This window comes from Hemitrygon akajei, chromosome 14, assembly GCF_048418815.1.
Source record: "Hemitrygon akajei chromosome 14, sHemAka1.3, whole genome shotgun sequence".
NCBI classification, from domain to species: domain Eukaryota; kingdom Metazoa; phylum Chordata; class Chondrichthyes; order Myliobatiformes; family Dasyatidae; genus Hemitrygon; species Hemitrygon akajei.
Genome location: NC_133137.1, coordinates 37,738,873 through 37,757,201, shown reverse-complemented (window position 1 = coordinate 37,757,201; position 18,329 = coordinate 37,738,873). Strand labels below are relative to the sequence as shown.

Genomic DNA, 18,329 nt, shown 5'->3' with positions numbered 1-18,329 from the left:
CCACCTACTCCACTCCTGCAACTTTGGGGTGATTTCCCTGTAACTTTGATCAATTATCTCCTCACTTGCCTATACAAGCCAACAGTTATCCAGCTGCTACTCCAGATACTAACACAGACTTCAAGGAGCTGCAGCCAGATGCACTTTACGCAGATGTAATTCCCAGGACTCCAACATCTAGCATGAAGAACATAGAACAGCCATTTACTACACTAGGTACAGTAAGAGGAACAAAAAGGGTACCTTAACAGAAGTTACCCAGAATCAACACGTCTTTCGAGCCAAAGCCTGACACTCCTGCTCCCAACAATGGCTGCCCCCACTTGTTCCTCTGTACTTTTAAACAAGCGTTGCTGGCCTGCAAGAAACCTCATCAGCGTGACCTGCTCCTGACGCTGACTGGGCAGATGAAATGAGCCTGAATGCACATGAAACTCTCCTTTTAAAGAAGTATAGCTGACCTGCAAGAAATCTCGTCCCTGTGGCCTGCTCCTGCTGCTGACTGGGACATTGGAACGCCAGCAACGTTAAACCTGATTCCAATTCCGACATTCAGATGAGAACCAGGATGGGACAAGTTTAGCGGGCTATGAACCAAATGCAGGCCAATGGGACCAGGGCCAGCATGGAGGAGATGGGTCGAAGTGCCTGTTTCCATGCCTTGGTTTTGGTTCCTGACCAAACTGGGGCAGGGGTATTCAGGAAGCCATCGAAAATATCAAAATATTTAGACCATCAGAAACCTCACATGAGCAATGAAACAATCACACCACCTCACAATGTACCCACCCACCCATCCCATTTACAGAATAAAATAGGAAACAGTCAGCATGAATTCCTTAAGGGAAAAACTTGTCTGACACATCTGTTGGAATTCTTTGAAGTAGTAACAAGCAGGATAGACAAAGGAGAATTGGTTGATGTTGCGTACTTGGATGTTCAGAAGGCCGTTGACAAGGTGCCATGCACGAGGCTGCTTAACAACCTATGATCCCATGGTACGACAGGAAAGATTCTAGCATGATAAAGCAGTGGCTGATTGGCAGGAGGCAAAGAGTGGGAATAAAGAGAGCCTCTTCTGACTGGCTGCCGGTGACTAGTGGTGTTCCACCAGGATCTGTGTTGCGACTGATGCTTTTTACATTGTATGTCAATGATTTGGATGATGGAATTGATGCCTTTGTTGCAAGGTTTACAGACAATATGAAGATAGGTGGAGGAGTAGGTAGTTTTGACAAAGAAGAGAGGCTGCAGAAGGACTTAAACGGATTAGGAGAATGGACAAATAAAGGGTAGATGAAATACAATGTTGGGAAGTGCATAATCCACTTTAGAAGAAGTGAAAGGGTTGACTATTTTTTAAATGGAGAGAAAATACAAAAAGCTGAGGTGTGCCTGTGCAGGATTCCCTGTGGTGAGGAAGGCAAATACAATGTTAGCATTCATTTCAAGAGGACTAGAATATAAAAGCAAGGATGAAATGTTGAGACTTTTTAAAGCACAGGTGAGCACACTTGGAGCAGTTGGAGTATTGTGAGCAGTTTTAGGCCCCTCATCTTAGAAAGGATGTGATGAAACTGGAGAAGGTTCAAATGATGTCCACAAAAATGATTCCAGGATTGAATGGCTTGTCATATGAAGGGTGTTGGAATGCTCTGGGCCTGTATTCACTGGAATTCAGAAGAATGAGGGGTGACCTCATTGAAACCCATTGAATGGTGAAAGGCCTTGATAGAGTGAATGTGGAGAGGATGTTTCCTATGGTGGGAGAGTCTAAATCAGAGGACACAGCCTCTGATAGAGGGATATCCTTTTAGAACAGAAATGAGGAGGAATTCCTTTCACTAGAGGGAGCTGTGGAGGCTAAGTCTTCATGTATACTTAAGGCAGAGATTGACAGATTCTTGATTGGTTAGGGCATGAAGGGATTATGGGGAGAAGGCAGAAGATTGGGGCTGAGAGGAAAATTGAATCAGCCGTGATAAAATGGCGAGGCAGACTCAATGGGCCAAATGGCCTAATTCTGATTCTATATCTTCTGGTCTTTGGTCTTTGGTTCGCACCTCATCCCAAAAGTTGGAAGGGACGTCATCCTCAACCCCAAGTGAATGCCAGTTAGGTAATCACTGAACCCTGCTATCAAATTAGACACTGTATTTCATGTAACATGGCAGCACCCAGCTTCCATAGAACACTTTGTCTACCCTGTAGTCATTAGAGATACAATGCCAATGCAAATCTTTTTCTTCATTTCCAGCCAGTCATTTTAATCTCTTCTTCAACCATGGACATCACAAACAAGTGTGACCCAGTGTCCATACACGTACATGAATCACTAGAAAGTGATCAAAGGCTTTGTTTTCCTCCCTGGAGCAGAAAGGCATCAAAACCACTTGCAGTGAACCTACCATCAAGTCCTGCGGAAATTGGGAACTCATCACATGAAAAGCACCCTCTGATTTGCACAAATCAGCAACATGGGCAGCGTAATTACCAAATGTACTATTTGAAGAATCGTTTTGTTTGTTTTTTTTAAATTAATCTGACCAACATGATTATAGCCCTCACTTTCATTTGTACACAGCAAATTGTTCCAGTTAATCTAAGCCTGAGTTCCTGATTCGAACGCTGGATGCACAATGAGGAATTGTGACTGAATAATTTTCCTGTCATCATTAAGGTTTACACAGTGCTATGATGTACCCTGAGGACCTCAATCATGGTAATTCCCATCAGCTCTGAGTCAGAAAGAATCAAGATAAAGAAAGATCCTTTGGACTGAAACAGCAATGTCTTTTATAGCATTAGGGGGAATATTGACTAGAAATACAGCCGAAAGTCACCAGCAATCTAATTAAGGTGAGTGATTCCTGACTGCTTGCCATCTTTGTAATCACACTCGCATACTAATTTACCAATGACAATACTTTACTCCGGCAATTACTGCCCTGACACAACCCCTCAGCTCCTGACCTCTAACTGAAAAGTCTGGCCAGGCTTCGAAAGATTTCTGCTTGTTCAGCTTTTCATAAAATCGATGCAAATTGTTCAAAATCTTGTTTGTCTTCAACAAGAATGTGATGCTAATACTCTTGCTGGTCAATAGATCATGATCGGTGGGGGCAAGTAATCCATTTAAACTTTTGGGAAACCCTCCTATGAGCAGGGAAAATTATGGAGGACAAACAAGGTGGCAGGTGCTGTGATCTGGAACAAAAACACAACAGTGGAAGAACTCAGTGGTATACCAGCACCTGTGGATGCAAGAAGAGTAAGATAAAAAGACTTGCCTCCAGACTGAGAGAAAACAGATAAAATAGCAATACGTAATGGGTGGAATAGAAAGTGGGAGTTAATAGGTGGGAACAGATAAGGAGGAGATGATGGGCAGATGGAACCATGTGGGAGAAGGAGATGGGCCTAAGTCTGTTGGAGATGAGGGGCAGATGGAGACAGGTTGGAGAAGGGATGAGGCAAAGGCTGTTGGAAATGAGGGGCAGATGGAGCCAGATGGGAGGAGAAGATGAAAGGATGGAGAAGAGAGATGGGTAGTCAAGTGTATGTGAAATTGTAAGCTGGAGTTTTATTATGATTAAAGTCATAGCATGTGTGAAACTTAACCAAACACACCAGATTCAATTTTAAGGGAGTTTTAATTGCAGTGATTTTAATTCATGCAAGAACTAGAAAACTACAAGACAGTTCTGTGGGCATGAATAAGATGCTAGAGTGGTGCTATCGGTTGACGCATTTCCTTCTCTTAACCATCAAGAACAACTTGCTTCCACCCCAATTTATCACAGAAACTTACGATTCTATTCCATTGTCTGCATGCTCTGTCACAGGTGGGCCAAATGAAACTTGAAATGAGGATATTTGAAATATTTTGCTTGGCTGCCATTTTTTTTTCAGCCAAGCAAGAAGTTAATGATGATGTTACATTTTTTTCCCAAAAGTTTTGAGGAGTCCTGGAAGTGTTTCCTCTACCTCTACTGGAAATTTCTTCAACACAGTTCAGAGCAGAGTAATTGTTCTGGAAACCTGACATTGGGTATGCAGATAATGTTCACTGAGTTTGTGAGTATGTTCAGAGCCACAAAGTTGAGATGTTGTTCTGAAGAATCAGAGGGTACCCCAGCTTTATAGTTAACATATTGGATTAATATCCAAACACCTGCACCACTGAATCACACCATAGCACCTGAGGAATTTAAATTCAAATAATGGAAGTAAAAATCTAATAATCAACACTAATAGATTGTTGTAAAAACCATCAAATCAACCAACTCTTCAGGGAGCTAATGTACCATCTTTGCTCAGGTCAGGCCAAATTTGGCTGCCAACTCACTGCTACAATTGATTCTCTGGTGCTTCCTTTCAGGAGCAATCGCAGACGAACGGTTAGCAGCATGCACCTTCCACGAGCTAACTTAAAAGCAGAGTGACAACATTGGAGGGTGACTGGTGGGGAGAGAATGTGCTTATTAATTTTAACATTTAAGTGAGGAAATTGGAATCAGGTATTGAACCATGAATCAGACATTTGTGCCTTGAGGTTATTGCTCATTCTGCTTCACTACACCCCATCTGACAGAAAGGGATCAAATTCAAAAGTAGAAGCAAGCTCTATCAAAGCCAAGTGTTAAACACTCCTCATGTCAAGAACTATCTGGCATTAAAACTTTAATCTGTTTTAAGCTTATATATTGTAGTATAATCTAGCTAATAATGTTCAAGCCTGGTTCTAACGGTGAACTTTGTATTTCACTATCATCCTCAAGGAGCGGTGCCTTAGAAAGTGGCATCCATCATTAAGGAGCTCCATAATCCAGGACATGCCCTCTTCTCATTGTTACCATCAGTAAGGAGGTACAGGAGCCTAAGGGCACACAGATTCAGGAACAGGTTCTTCCCCACTGCCATCTGATTTCTGCACGGACATTGAACCTATAAACACTACCTCACTACTGTTTTACTTTTATTTTTGCACTACTTATTTAACTATTGTGTATATATCGTTACATACCAGCAGCAATAGATCACAAATTGAGCCAGGTTTTGATGTTAAAACCACTATCTTTATTAGTATCTACTCAAAATAAAGAAACTTAAATGAAATAAACAGAAGTTAACAGTGTTATGCGTGTATATGCGTGTGTGGCTCCCAAACAGTCAAGTTTAGGAACATGTACACAACGCTGGAAGAACTCAGCAGGTCAGACAGCATCCGTGAGAAAAGAGTAGCCAACATTTCGGGCCAAGACCCTTCATCAGGAATGGGGGGGAAGAGAGGGCCGAAGCCCAGTAATAGAGATAGGAGAGGGGGTAGGGCCTAGAGGCACCAGGTGGAAAACCAATCAGAGGAAAGATAAAGGGGGAGGGGGAGGAGATAAGCTTGAAAGAACTATAGAAATAAAGAAGCAGAAAGTTGAAAGGGGAGAGAGGCAGAGAGGGACCTGGGATAGGGGAAGGGGGAGGGGGAGGGAATTACCGGAAATTGGAGAATTCAATGTTCATACCACCAGGCTGGAGGCTACCCAGACGGTAGATGAGGTGTTGCTCCTCCAACCTGAGTTTTGGCCTCATCATGGCAGTAGAGGAGGCCATGTATGGACATATCTAGATGGGAATAAGAGGCAGAGTTGAAGTGGGTGGCAACCAGGAGGTCCTGTGCTCGCCGAAGCGGTCCCCCAATCTGCGTCGGGTCTCGCCGATGTAGAGGAGGCCGCACCGGATGCAATAGACGACTCCAACAGACTCGCAGGTGAAGTGTTGCCTCACCTGGAAGGACTGTCTGGGGCCCGGAATGGTGGTAAGGGGGGAGGTGTGGGGACAAGTGTAGCATTTGCCCTTGCAGGGATAAGTGCCGGGTGGGAGTTCTGTGGGGAGGGACATGTAGACCAGGTAGTCGCGGAGGGAACGATCCCTGCGAAAAGATGAGAGGGGTAGGGAGGGAAAGATGTGCTTGGTGGTGAGGTCCTGTTGAAGGTGGCGGAAGTTGCGAAGGATAATATGCTGGATCCGGAGGCTGGTAGGGTGGTAGGTGAGGACAAGGGGAACCCTGTCCCTGTTGTGGTGATGGGAGGATGGGTTAAGGGCTGAAGTGTGGGAAGTGGAGGAGATGCGGGTGAGGGCACCTTTGATGACGCCAGAAGGGAAACCACGATCCTGAAAGAAAGAGGACATTTGAGAAGTCCTGGAACGGAAAGCCTCATCCTGGGAGCAGATGCGGTGGAGATGGAGGAACTGGGAATAGGGAATGGCATTTTTACATTGGGCAGTGTGGGAAGAGGTATAGTCAAGATAGTTATGGGAGTCAATGGGTTTGTAGAAGATGTCAGTGGATAGTCTGTCTCCAGAGATGGAGACCGAGAGATCAAGAAAGGGGAGAGAGAGATGGACCAAATGAATTTAAGGGAATTTAAGTGAATTCCTGCACCAAGCATCTATACTGGCACCACTCCCCAACTTTTCCTCCGCTACATTGACGACTACATTGGTGCTGCTTCCTGCACCCATGCTGAGCTTGTCAATTTCATCAACTTTAACACCCCCGAATCCAGGTAAGGGTCAACAACAGGGGTCCCACAGGATTTTCCAACAAAAATCTACATGTGGATTATACGAAGTGACAGTCCTACATCCAAAGCACAGTGTTCTATTGATCAACCCAATCTTTTGGGCATGGGAAAGTATCAGACTTTACACATTTCACAGCAAACTCCTACTGGCAACTTGCAGTCCAAAGTCCTTCCACTCTCTCTCTTTCTTCTTACCACTGAAAATCCCAGCGGTCCATTGCAACCTGTTATACTGATATCATAGTCCCACCTCATTCAGGCGGCTTTTAAAGTGACACTGTCAGTAAATGAAACCCCTTCCCTCAAAAGGAAAGTTTTGATTTGAAAGAGCAAAATTTTTAACTGCAAACTACAATATGTGAAACAATACATTTACGGTTACCATATAGCATACTACAGAATAATATAACATATTGCAAGAAGTGTATACAAATAATAAATTCCACTCCACTATTAAAATACATTGCCAGCTTAACATCTCAAAAGACAATCAGCAATTATATTATCCTTGCCTTTAATGTGAGTTATCATGAGATCATACTCCTGAAAAATCAAACTCCAATTTAATAACCTTTTATTTTTGTTTTTCACCTTACTCAAAAACACCAATGGATAATGATCTGTATAAATCACAAGTGGTTTCTGAGCAGGACAAACATAAACATCAAAATACTGCAAAGCCAAAATAAGTGATACTAATTCCTTCTCTATGGTGGAATAATTTCTTTGATGCTCATTAAATTTCTTTGAAAAGTAAGCCACAGGATGGTCAACATAATCAGAATCATGTCTTTGTAGTAACACTGCTCCTTCAGCTTCATCACTGGCATCTACAGCTATGGAAAATGGCTTTTCAAAGTCAGGTGACCTGAGCACAGGTTGATGACATAGGATGGCCTTCAATTTATCAAATGCCTCCTGACAAGGCTCTGTCCAAACAAACTTTACACCCTTCTTCAAGAGGTTAGTCAATGGAAGAGCAACATCAGCAAAGTTCTTACAGAATTTGCAATAATATCCAACCATTCCCAGGAATCTTCTAAGAGCCTTTTTACCGGTTGGAATGGAAACCTCAGAAATTGCCTGAACAGGAGCCAACCTGTCCTGACCTACAACATAACCAAGACAGGTCACAGTGGCATGGTGAAAGTCACTCTTAGCTAAGTTAACTGTAATATTGGCCCTTGAGAGCCTGTCAACCAGCTTTTCCACTGCAGAGATATGGGTTTCCCATGTGTCATTCTCCATGACTAAATCATCAATGTAGGCATCTGTGTGTTTTAACCCTTGAATTACAGAATTAATCATTCTCTGGAATGTTCCTGGAGCATTTTTCATTCCGAATGGCAGAACATTGTATTCATACAACCCAGAAGGTGTTACAAATGCAGAAATTTCTCTACTTCTATTCATTAATGGAACACACCAATACCCTTTTAACAGATCGATCTTTGTAAGAAACTTAGCTGTTCCAACCTTGTCTACACAATCATCCACTCTCAGGATGGGATAAGCATCTGTTTTTATTACAGCATTCACCTTCCTGTAATCAGTGCAAAACCTGACACTACCATCTGGTTTAGGCACTATAACACAAGGTGAGCTCCAACCTGCAGTAGAATGCTTAATAATACCATTTTCCAACATATACTCAATTTCTTGTTCAGCAAGTCTACATTTTTCAATATTCATACGATATGAATGTTGTTTTATAGGTTTAGCATCAGTGACATCTACCTCATGTGGGGTGACTGTGGTTCTTTTTGGGACATCAGGTAACAAATCCCTAACTTTCATGATTAACTGTTTCATCTGTTGCTGCTGCTGTGGCTGTAAATGAGCCAATTTCTCATCAAGGTTTTCCAAAACAGTCGAGTTTGTCAGTCTAGCTGAAATAATGTTTGATTTAAAATTCGCCTCAGATGGATCAGCTACTAAGTTCTCAGAAAGGTCAGACTCATTGTTACTGACGACAACAGTCACAGCTGCTGTTTGTTTTTCATAATACTGTTTGAGCATGTTTACATGACAAAGTTGTGTTGGCTTTCGTCTATCTGGTATTTTGACTACATAATCCACATCATTGACTTTAGACACAACCTCATAAGGACCATGGAACCTAGCCTGCAAAGGTTTTGTTTGCATGGGAAAGAAAACAAGGACTTTATCCACTTGCTTGAATCACCTCATTCTAGCTTGTTTATCATACCAAGTTTTTATTCCTTCCTGGGCTGATTTTAAAGTTTCTTTTGCTAAATCACAAGCCCTTTTCAATCTGGCCTTGAATTTTAAAACATAATCTAACAAATTAATATGCAGGTCATTGTTAACCCACTGCCCTTTTAATAATGCCAAAGGTCCTCAGACCTGGTGCCCAAACATGAGTTCAAAGGGGCTAAAGCCTTGGGACTCTTGCACTGATTCCCTTACATAATATTTAGTCATTGTTTTGAGGGTAGAATGAAATCTTTCCAAGTCCCCTTGTGATTCTGGATGGTATGCAGACGATGTAATTTGTTTAGCTCCCAGTTCATAAACTACCTGCCGGAATAATCCTGACATGAAATTATTTCCTTGAACTGACTGGATTTCTTTAGGCAAACCAAAGAGAGTGAAAAACTTTGTGAGAGCCTTCGACACAGTTTTAGCTTTCATATTCCTGAGAGGTATTGCTTCTGGAAATCTAGATGCTGTACACATGATAGTTAGCAAATACAGATGACCAGTTTTAGTCTTTGGCAATAGACCAACACAATCGACAATAACGTTAAAAAAGCGTTCACCAAATGCAGGAATAGGATGCAGTGGGGCCACTGGGATGACCTGATTAGGTTTACCCACAACCTGACAAGTGTGACAAGTTCAGCAAAATGTTGCAACATCTTTCCTCAAACCAGGCCAGAAGAATTGTTTCAAAACTTTGTTCACACCCAGATGGCCACCAAAGGGCATACTATGGGCCAAAGTTAAAATCTCATTCCTATATACTTTAGGAACTACAACCTGGTAAACAATTGTCCATTCCTCACTTGCAGGAATATCAGATTGTCTCCACTTCCACATTAACACTTCATCCTTGAAATAATATCCTACTGGCACTTTCTCAATCCCATCAGCTGAGAGAGCTTTTTCTCTCAAGGCTGCAATCTCAGGGTCTCTGGTCTGTTCTGCTATAAATTCCTTCCTGGACAAAGACAAATCTTTATAATCAGTCCTACTACAAGGATCCTGTTCCAATAATGAAGGAAGGAAAGTCGCTGACAAGTCATCAAGATCTGAGTCCTTATTTAGGCTATCATGGGTAGCAGAACCATGCTGCACAGAACCATCCGCATTAGCAAGCTTCTTGGCCATATCTCGAGTTACTGCACAGGCTGGATACATTTTAGAATCCGTCTTTAGATCATCAGTGATTGGCTTAGTCATCAGCTGCACTGCAGAAACAACTTTGCCACCTGCTAGGTCATTCCCTGACAACAAAGAAACACCTTTCACCAGTAAACTGGGTCGTAGTCCTATCTAACCGGCCCTGAAACTAACTCTGACTTCAAAATCACCTTATGCAGAGGCACAAAACAATGTTGCCTCCAATGCCTTTACTAAGGTTTGCCTCACCAGTGGCAGTCTCATCACTAAACTCTAGAACATTGTCTAACATGACTGACTGAGAAGCCCCAGTATCTCGAAGAATTTTCACTGGTACCGGAGGTGACCCTTCATTCACTGACACAAACCCATCTGACATAAAAGGAATTAATTCTTTCCTGACCAGCTCAGACGTGTCAGCCTTTGACAGAGCTTTATCAGACTGTCTGGAACCCCATGGGTTCACAGGTGTTTCACAGTGTTGAATACAAGCATCTGGAACTGCCTCCTTTTCCTTCTTCTTCTTTAGCAGGAAACAATTAGCCATAACATGACCAGATTTCTTGCAATAGTGACAAGTAGGACCAGAATGTTTCTCATTTAACTGCTTCCCTTCATCCTTACCTTTGTCACTAATCCCAGATTTAATTTCTGGTTTACCCTGACTATCCATGCTATTCTTTTGGAAGTCAAACGCTAGACCTCCTTGTTGTAGTCTCTCTAACTTCTCTAGCTCAAACCTCTTTTGTTTTTCTGCTTCCTCCCTCGGTTTGTCTTTTTCTGCAGCTTCGAACTGCCTTTGTTTTTCTTTTTCCTCCACTTCTAGCTGTCTTTGTTGTCGTCTTTCTTCAACCTCTAGCTCTAACTTTATTTTTTCCAGCCATAACTGCTGCTCAGGGTTAACTGGTTTACTCTCAGGAAACATTTCTAACACCCCCTCTTCAAACACCCTCGTAGATACATAGTGTTCAGCTATTCTCCTCTGAATCTCTGCCTTTCTCATAGATGACTTTACTGCAGTAGTTCCAGCTGTTACGAAGGATGAACAACTCTGATGGGCAGAAGGGTACAGAGTTGCCCATATTTTGTTTCCCTCCCCTGGGACAATTACAAACCATTGCTAATGAGAGAGAAAGAGATGGAACAAAAACATACTGGGACTGGAACATTTGCTTCAGATAAGGGAGAGATAACACCGGGAGAGAGAGACTTGTTGTTCCACCATATTATGACTCCTGTAAGACTTATGGCTCTGGATAGGGCTGTTTACTTGGTACCATTTTGTTCATTAAAATTCCTCAGTGGGCAGCCGGAGTGGGCTGGTTTGATGGACTAAGCCAATCAAAACTGATTGACACCTGAGACCCCGTGAGTAGGGATAAAAGTGAGGTCTGGGGAGACACCCCTCAGACACACCAGGAGACACACTAGTGAGCACTGCTTGAGTGTTGGAACCCACGAGAAGGTGTGGGGCATCGGAGACCAAACAAAGGATCAGTCAGTTTAACTCAGTGTTTAAAGCAGGGCTGGTGGGGGCTTGTGTGTGTGTCCACCCTTGCCTGGGTGACGAGTCCACCACAGAAGAACGGTCTAGCTGAAGGACAGAGGGGTCATACTGAATGGCAACAACACATCGACGGATCAAGAACATAAAGGAAGGTTTGACTGACTGTAGCTGTCACTGTTCGCTCTCTCTCTCTCTCTCTCTCTCTCTCTCTCTCTCTCTCTCTCTCTCTCTCTCTCTCTCTCTCTCTCTCTCTCTCTCTCTCTCTCTCTCTGACAACTACAACAAAACCACCAACAACTACCTCAGCCCGTATGAACTGAACTGAACTTTATATTCACATATGACAATTCATTATCCCCTAGACATCGATAGAGCTTGTTTATTATTGATTATTATTATTCCCACACTTTTAGGTTTAGTATTGCTAACATGTATTATCTATATATTTGCATTGTTGATATTGATTTGTATATTTTACTAATAAACACTGTTTGAAAATAGTACCACCAGACTCCAACGGATTCTTCTATCTTTGCTGGTCAGACACCCAGTTACAGGGTACGTAACACAGCTTTTCAGCAATGAGCAACAAGTCTTTCTTTTAGGCTACCCCTAATATCGCAGAGCTTGGTAATGCCAGAAATGCACCAATATCCATTTATGCTGGTTTCCACACACAAACAAAAAGGAAGAAACCAATGAGATCGATAATCAATCAGTTCATAAGCTCCAATTTTTTCAAATCCTGGATGAGCCCCCAATTTATGTTATATACCAGCAGTAACAGATCACAAATTGAGCTATGTTTTGATGTTAAACCACTATTTTTATTAGTATCAACTCAAAATATAGCAACTTAAATGAAATAAACAGAAGTTAACAATGTTATGCGTGTATATGTGTGTGTGGCTCCCAAACAGTCAAGTTTAGGAACAGTTCTTTAAGTCTTAAGATTCAGACGGCAAGGTAGAAAGGTTCAGTAATCCATGGAATAAATGAGTGAGGGAAGAGATTTGTAAATCCACGTTAAAATGTAGAGAGAAGGCAATTATGAAGAATTCCACAGATTTCTCGCTGGGTAAACGAAATAACAGTCGCCAAAGATCTTATCCATTGAATCATTCCAAAATCCATGCAGAAATATCACCAGGTAACAGTCACAGAATAGCCCTTCTTCCAAGTGGTAACCACATAACAGCCCCGAATCTAGGTAAGTGTCAACAACAGTGGTCCCACAGGATATTCCAACAGAAATCCACATGTGGATTATACGAAGTGACAGTCCCACATCCAATGCATTGTGTTCTATTGATCAACCCAATCTTTTGGGCATGGGAAAGTATCAGACTTTACACATTTCACAGCAAACTCCTACTGGCAACTTGCAGTCCAAAGTCCTTCTGCTTTCTCTCTGTTTCTTCTTACTGCAAAGACAACAAATTTCATGACATAAACCAGTGATATGAAACCAATCCTGATTTTGATTCTGACTATGAATGTCCCGTTACTTGTAAACATGGACAAAAGTATGTCACAAAAGCCAAAGTTATCATTACATTGTGAATCTGCTTTGTTTCTTAGGCAGGTCCACTGTCATGAGAATACCAAAAGTCTTATTACTCTGAGTGTAGTTTGATCTTCTCAGTCAGTATTATCTATTTATGTATTTAATTATTTAATTTCCCTTTTTTTTGTATTTGCATGTTTTATCTTCCAATGCAGATTGGTTGCTTGTCAGTATTTGTGTAATTTTTTACTGATTCTATTGTACTTCTTTGTTCTACTGTGAATGCCTTCAAGAAAGTAGATCCCAGGGTAGCATTGGTGACATGTACGTACTTTGATAATAAATTTACTTTGAAATTTGAGTTTTTTTAAAAGTGCTCTGCTTTCTTTTATTAATGTCAGTCAGTTATTCAGTCTTTTTGTCTCAAATGGAGTTTTGTTTGCTTTAAACAAAGATGGACTGATCCATTGCCATAACTTCAGTCTACTAATTCTAGTTTTGACTTACTGTATATCAGAACTGTCTTAGACAGGAAGGAGATGAAATAACGAATACACTTTCACACATCATTTTTTATATTGGACTCCTACAGTTATAAGATTCCTCTCAATATACTGTAAATGTTTTTTTAGATTTTGGGCTGAAGTTTGGTTATTCAAAGATAGAAAAGAACTGGAAAAAGGACAACTTTGAAAGACCATTGTAATCAAGGAATATGACAGGTTATTCTCAGGCCAGGATAATGCAACAAATAGTTAATTCTGATGAAATATTATCAGTCTAAAACATTATCTTGCCTTAATGATAACCTCTAAGACTGACGATTTTGACCTAATTTTGACACCAATGGTGAAGCAAATAAAGACCCGTTCTTGCTACTCAGAGGGAATAACCAATCTATTCAATTATTCAAATCAACCATATTGACAAACCATAAGACATGAGCAGAATTCAGCCCATCAAATCTCAACCCCATTCACCTGCCTTCTCCCCGTAACCTGTGATGCTTTCACTTATCAAAAACCTATCAACCTTGGCTTTAAATATGCTCAATGACTCAGCAATGAATTCCACAGATTTACTGCCCTCTGGAGAAAGAAATTCCTCCTCATCTCTGTTCTATTCTGAGGCTGTGCCCTCTGACCCTAGACTACCCACTAGAGGAAAGTCTCTCCACATCCACTCTATCTAGGCCTCTCAGTAGTACAGTAGTACTGACAGCAATCTGCAACCAAGCCCCTCACTAGGTTAGAAGTCTACACTGGATGGGATGCATAAAGAAGCAAGATTAAATTTTTAAAAAGGAATCACAGAATTAGTTCCCCAGTTTTAGCTTCTTTTATCTCTTCTGCAATGCGAGCTGGGATAAATTTTCATTCCTGACTATTATCTCCTGATAAATAAATACACGTACCCACATTTTGAACTCAAGCAAGGACATGACTAGATTTGATCACAATCTTTTTCCAAGGATAGAATAACCTTTTGACACCCACTGTCTAGGTTCACACATTAAGTGTGGCCACTTAGACAAGATAGCAGAAGGCTGCCGGCGCCTGTGAAACCATACCCCAGCATGGGTCTGTGAACTCAGGGGAGGGAGTGGAGGAAAATCACTTTGCATTTCATTATTAAAATATCAGCATTGCAAATGTGATCTGCAACCTCAACTGGCCCTTTGAAAGGCAAGCCTTTAATCTTTCAGACCAGGTTGTTTGCCTGAACCCAACTAATTTGATGAAAGAAGTATCTCTGTCTTCCAGCAGAGTTTTTATTCTCTGTAAAGATCAGTCTGTGACCTCCCAGTGCTCCGGCAGCATAACAATCTGAAGGAGTGAATGGTGTGGATGAGACTGACATTGAGACAGCTTGTCTTGAGAGCGGAAAAAAAGCAATGGTTCTATCAAATTCACTTTGTGATCATGCCCTGCCATTGTTCAATAATGATCAAGTGACAAATGTTGCCCTATCAACGGGCATGCAGTCTGAGATCCCTTCCAGCTCCCATCTACTTGCAGTTCAAGGGAAGCAACACAGAACTTGCTGTAAAGTTTCTGTTATTTTCTTTCTGAAACCTTCATCCTCCCCCAACCCATGTCACCCCAGTTCCACTTTTACAAAGACACTGATTCATAGTGATGGATGAAAGCTCAAGTGTCCTATTCAAGTCGCTCTGCTTCTTGTGTGTCACAGCATCACATTACTGTTCTCAGCAAAAACCCATGCAGGTGAACTTTCTTGTAAGGGTCACCGCCCAGAAGCACAGGCAGGAACCCTTGGAGAACTACATTCGGTTCATATTCCTACAGGGAATTGTGCTCAAAAATGTGTACCCAATGGAAATCAGTAAACTCGCGTACAACTATGCATTTTTCGCCGAGGCTTTCAGAGGATACATATGGTCATAAGACTTAAGGGAAGAATTAGGCCATTCAGCCCCCGTCAAGTCTGCTCCACCATTCCCTCTTAACAGGCATCCATTGGCAACCATCAGCTTCAGAAGATGACATTTCAGAAAGCTCTATTTTGACCCATGTATGCAGTTTTGAGCAATTAGCAGTGTTAACCATGCAGATTAGTTTGTACATAGGAGATAAGAACATTTGAATCGGTCAGAAGCTGATTATTCCCCTTTGTTAGCTCAGCTCGGGCTCTGTCGCATGCACCCTCACCACTGACTCACAAGATTGGGAGTCCAAATTCATTTCAGCAACTTCAGTACAAACTTCTAGGCTGACAGTCCAGTGCATCATTGAGGGAATGCTGTTGGAAGTACTGCATCATCCTCATAGTGTATATTGTAGGTTGTCAGCGGAGATTTCTCGCAGCACGAATTGGGCCTTGGCTTCTACAAACCAAGCAAAGCCCCTTCCTCCCAAAACTCCAGCAGTTTCAAAGCAACTGCATTGGCCGAGATGTTCAATAACTCTGGAATCGACATAGAACATCAGGGTCACCAAAGGTTCAAAGGTTCAATTTAAGTTCAGAGAAATGTATACAATATACATCCTGATATGCTTTTTCTTCACAAAACATCCACGAAAACAGAGAAGTGCCCCAAAGAATGAATGACAATTAAACATGAGAAACCCAAAGGTACCCCCCAGCTCCCCCCTCCCGTGCGTAAGTGGCGGTGAGCAACAACCCCCCCCACCAGCAAAACTAAAAGCGCTCCCGCTACTGAGCAGAAGCGTGAGCTAAGCGATAGCAAAGACACAGATCTTGCAGTTAGCCTAAAGACTTCTGCATTTCATCTGGCATTCGACAAACCACAGGTTCTCTCTCTCTCTAATAAGGAAGAGGCAGGTGTCCCCCATTTTCACAGTGAGCGGGAGATATAACAACAACCCTCTGGTTTACAATGTTAAAAATCTGTTTTGTCGCTTTTTTTACGAGCTCTGTGCCTGATGATTGCAAAGATCTCGGGTCTCTGGGCTCAGAGCAAAAGATGTTCCGGCCTCCCCGATGACACACGAGTCTCCTGCCGTGACACTGACCCTCGACCCACCCGTCTCCAGAGCCCCAAGACCTTAGGCTTCTGAACACTAGGCCGCCTCTCAGGCCAGCCCTGAAACCCGAGAATGGGTTCCATTCCTGCAAAGAACCGAAGTCAACGTGTAACTCCAGGTCAAGTTCTTCAAAAGAACCCTCAAAGGGAAAAATAAAGATATTAAAGATGGAAATAGAGCTGTTTCTGAAGATGCAAGCAAAGGAGTTGCCGTTCAGCGCCATCTTAACTCTGCCTCCATCTCCAGTGTAGGTCCTTGCAAATAAAAATAATGGAGGTGTTTTATGTTTAAGAAAAAACATAGGAACTCATTTATTATACTCCAAACACTGAACACAAAGCACGATAAAAGTATTTTATGTAATTATGTCATCATGTGAGAGCAGCCTCATAAAGTAAACTCCAAGTCAATGTCAGGAGTTGTGAATTATGGATGTTTCCACCAATTATATTACCCTGCAATATAAATTATCCATGACATTATTCTAAATCAGGGGTTCCCAACCTCTCTTTATGCCATGGACCCCTACCATTAACCGAGGGGTTCCATGGACGCTGGATTAGGAACCCCTGTTCTGAAATGAGGGAATTTTCACCCATGCCCTGACAATATATTCCTCCCTCAACCAGCATCTAATAAAAATTGCCTGATCGTTATTACATTGCTAGTTTTGGGGGATCTTGCTGTGCACATAAGGCTGCCACCTTTCCTAAATTACAGCAGTGGCTATGTGCCAAAAGCACTTTATTGGTTACAGAAAGCTTTAAAGCATCCTGAAGTTCCGATGTTATATAAATGCAAGCTTCTCTTTTTTCTTCGATGAGTTTATGATATCAGTGGGTTGCATTTCCAACCAAACCTGTTTATGATTCATCTCCAAAGTTACATAAATTCTTAAAGTGATATGACACAGAAATGGGCCCTTAGCCCAGCTTGTCCTTGCCATCCAAGCTGTTTATTTCACTAGTCACTGTTCACCTGTGCTTAGCCCATGTTTGTCTAAATGTATTTTAAACATCAACGCCTACCATTTGCTAATAAAACACACTGCTGAAATGCTGCTTTTAAAAATTCTCGGTTTCCTTCGAGGAACGTTCTGCAGTATTGTCTCGTGTTAAGGAAACATGCTAGCCTTGCTTGCAGCCATTTTTCTATGTAAAGAGAGGCTCTCCCTTGTGTGAACACATTATCGCTTTCATGTGAAGATTCCTGTCATTGTACTTGAAGAATTCCTGAGGGTTTAGCTGTAAAATAGCAAATGGAATTGGTTATGGTTTATATTTAAACAGTGCTGCTGAGATTCCCAGACTTAGGAGTGTGCATTACTATATGAGTGGTTGATTGGCTTACACATGTTCAGCCTGAAATGCCCAGTTATGCTTCAAAGGTTTTTTTCCCAGTTTGTTAATGCATACAATGGAGAGAATCTACAATCACCACATGGTAATTCCAGAAAGAACCACACTTGATTAAAAGAAGCATCCAAAAGGAAATCAAGTGTATACACTAATGATCAGTAAAGAATATTTGTAAAATTCAGACCATAGAGATTTAGTCAAAGGAGGTGTATCGTTGAGAGTAACCTCTGGTATCTCAGGATTAAAATCAGCTTTAATATCACCAAATGTCTTATTTTATGACAACAGTACAATGCAATAAATCATAATAAAAACTGTATAAGTATATATTAAAAAATGAATTAAATAAGGAGTACAAAAAGAGGGGACAAAGTAGTGAGGTGGTGTTCATGGGTTCATTGTCCGTTCAGAAACCTGATGGTGGAGGGGATCATTTTGTGAAATGTTGAGTGTGTGTCTTCAGGCTCCTGTACAATATCTCCTCCCTGATGGTAACAATGA

At 41.7% G+C, this 18,329-nt stretch overlaps 1 long non-coding RNA gene across 1 annotated transcript; it reads right to left on the bottom strand.

Moving 5' to 3' along the window:
* Positions 1 to 12,330: 12,330 nt before the first annotated feature.
* On the bottom strand, positions 12,331 to 17,699 carry LOC140738502 (uncharacterized). Its single transcript, XR_012101385.1, has 3 exons — positions 17,499 to 17,699; positions 15,645 to 15,889; positions 12,331 to 12,878 (listed from the first exon to the last, which is right to left on the bottom strand). It is a non-coding gene; the product is annotated as an uncharacterized lncRNA (long non-coding RNA).
* Between the last annotated feature and the right edge of the window lie 630 nt (positions 17,700 to 18,329).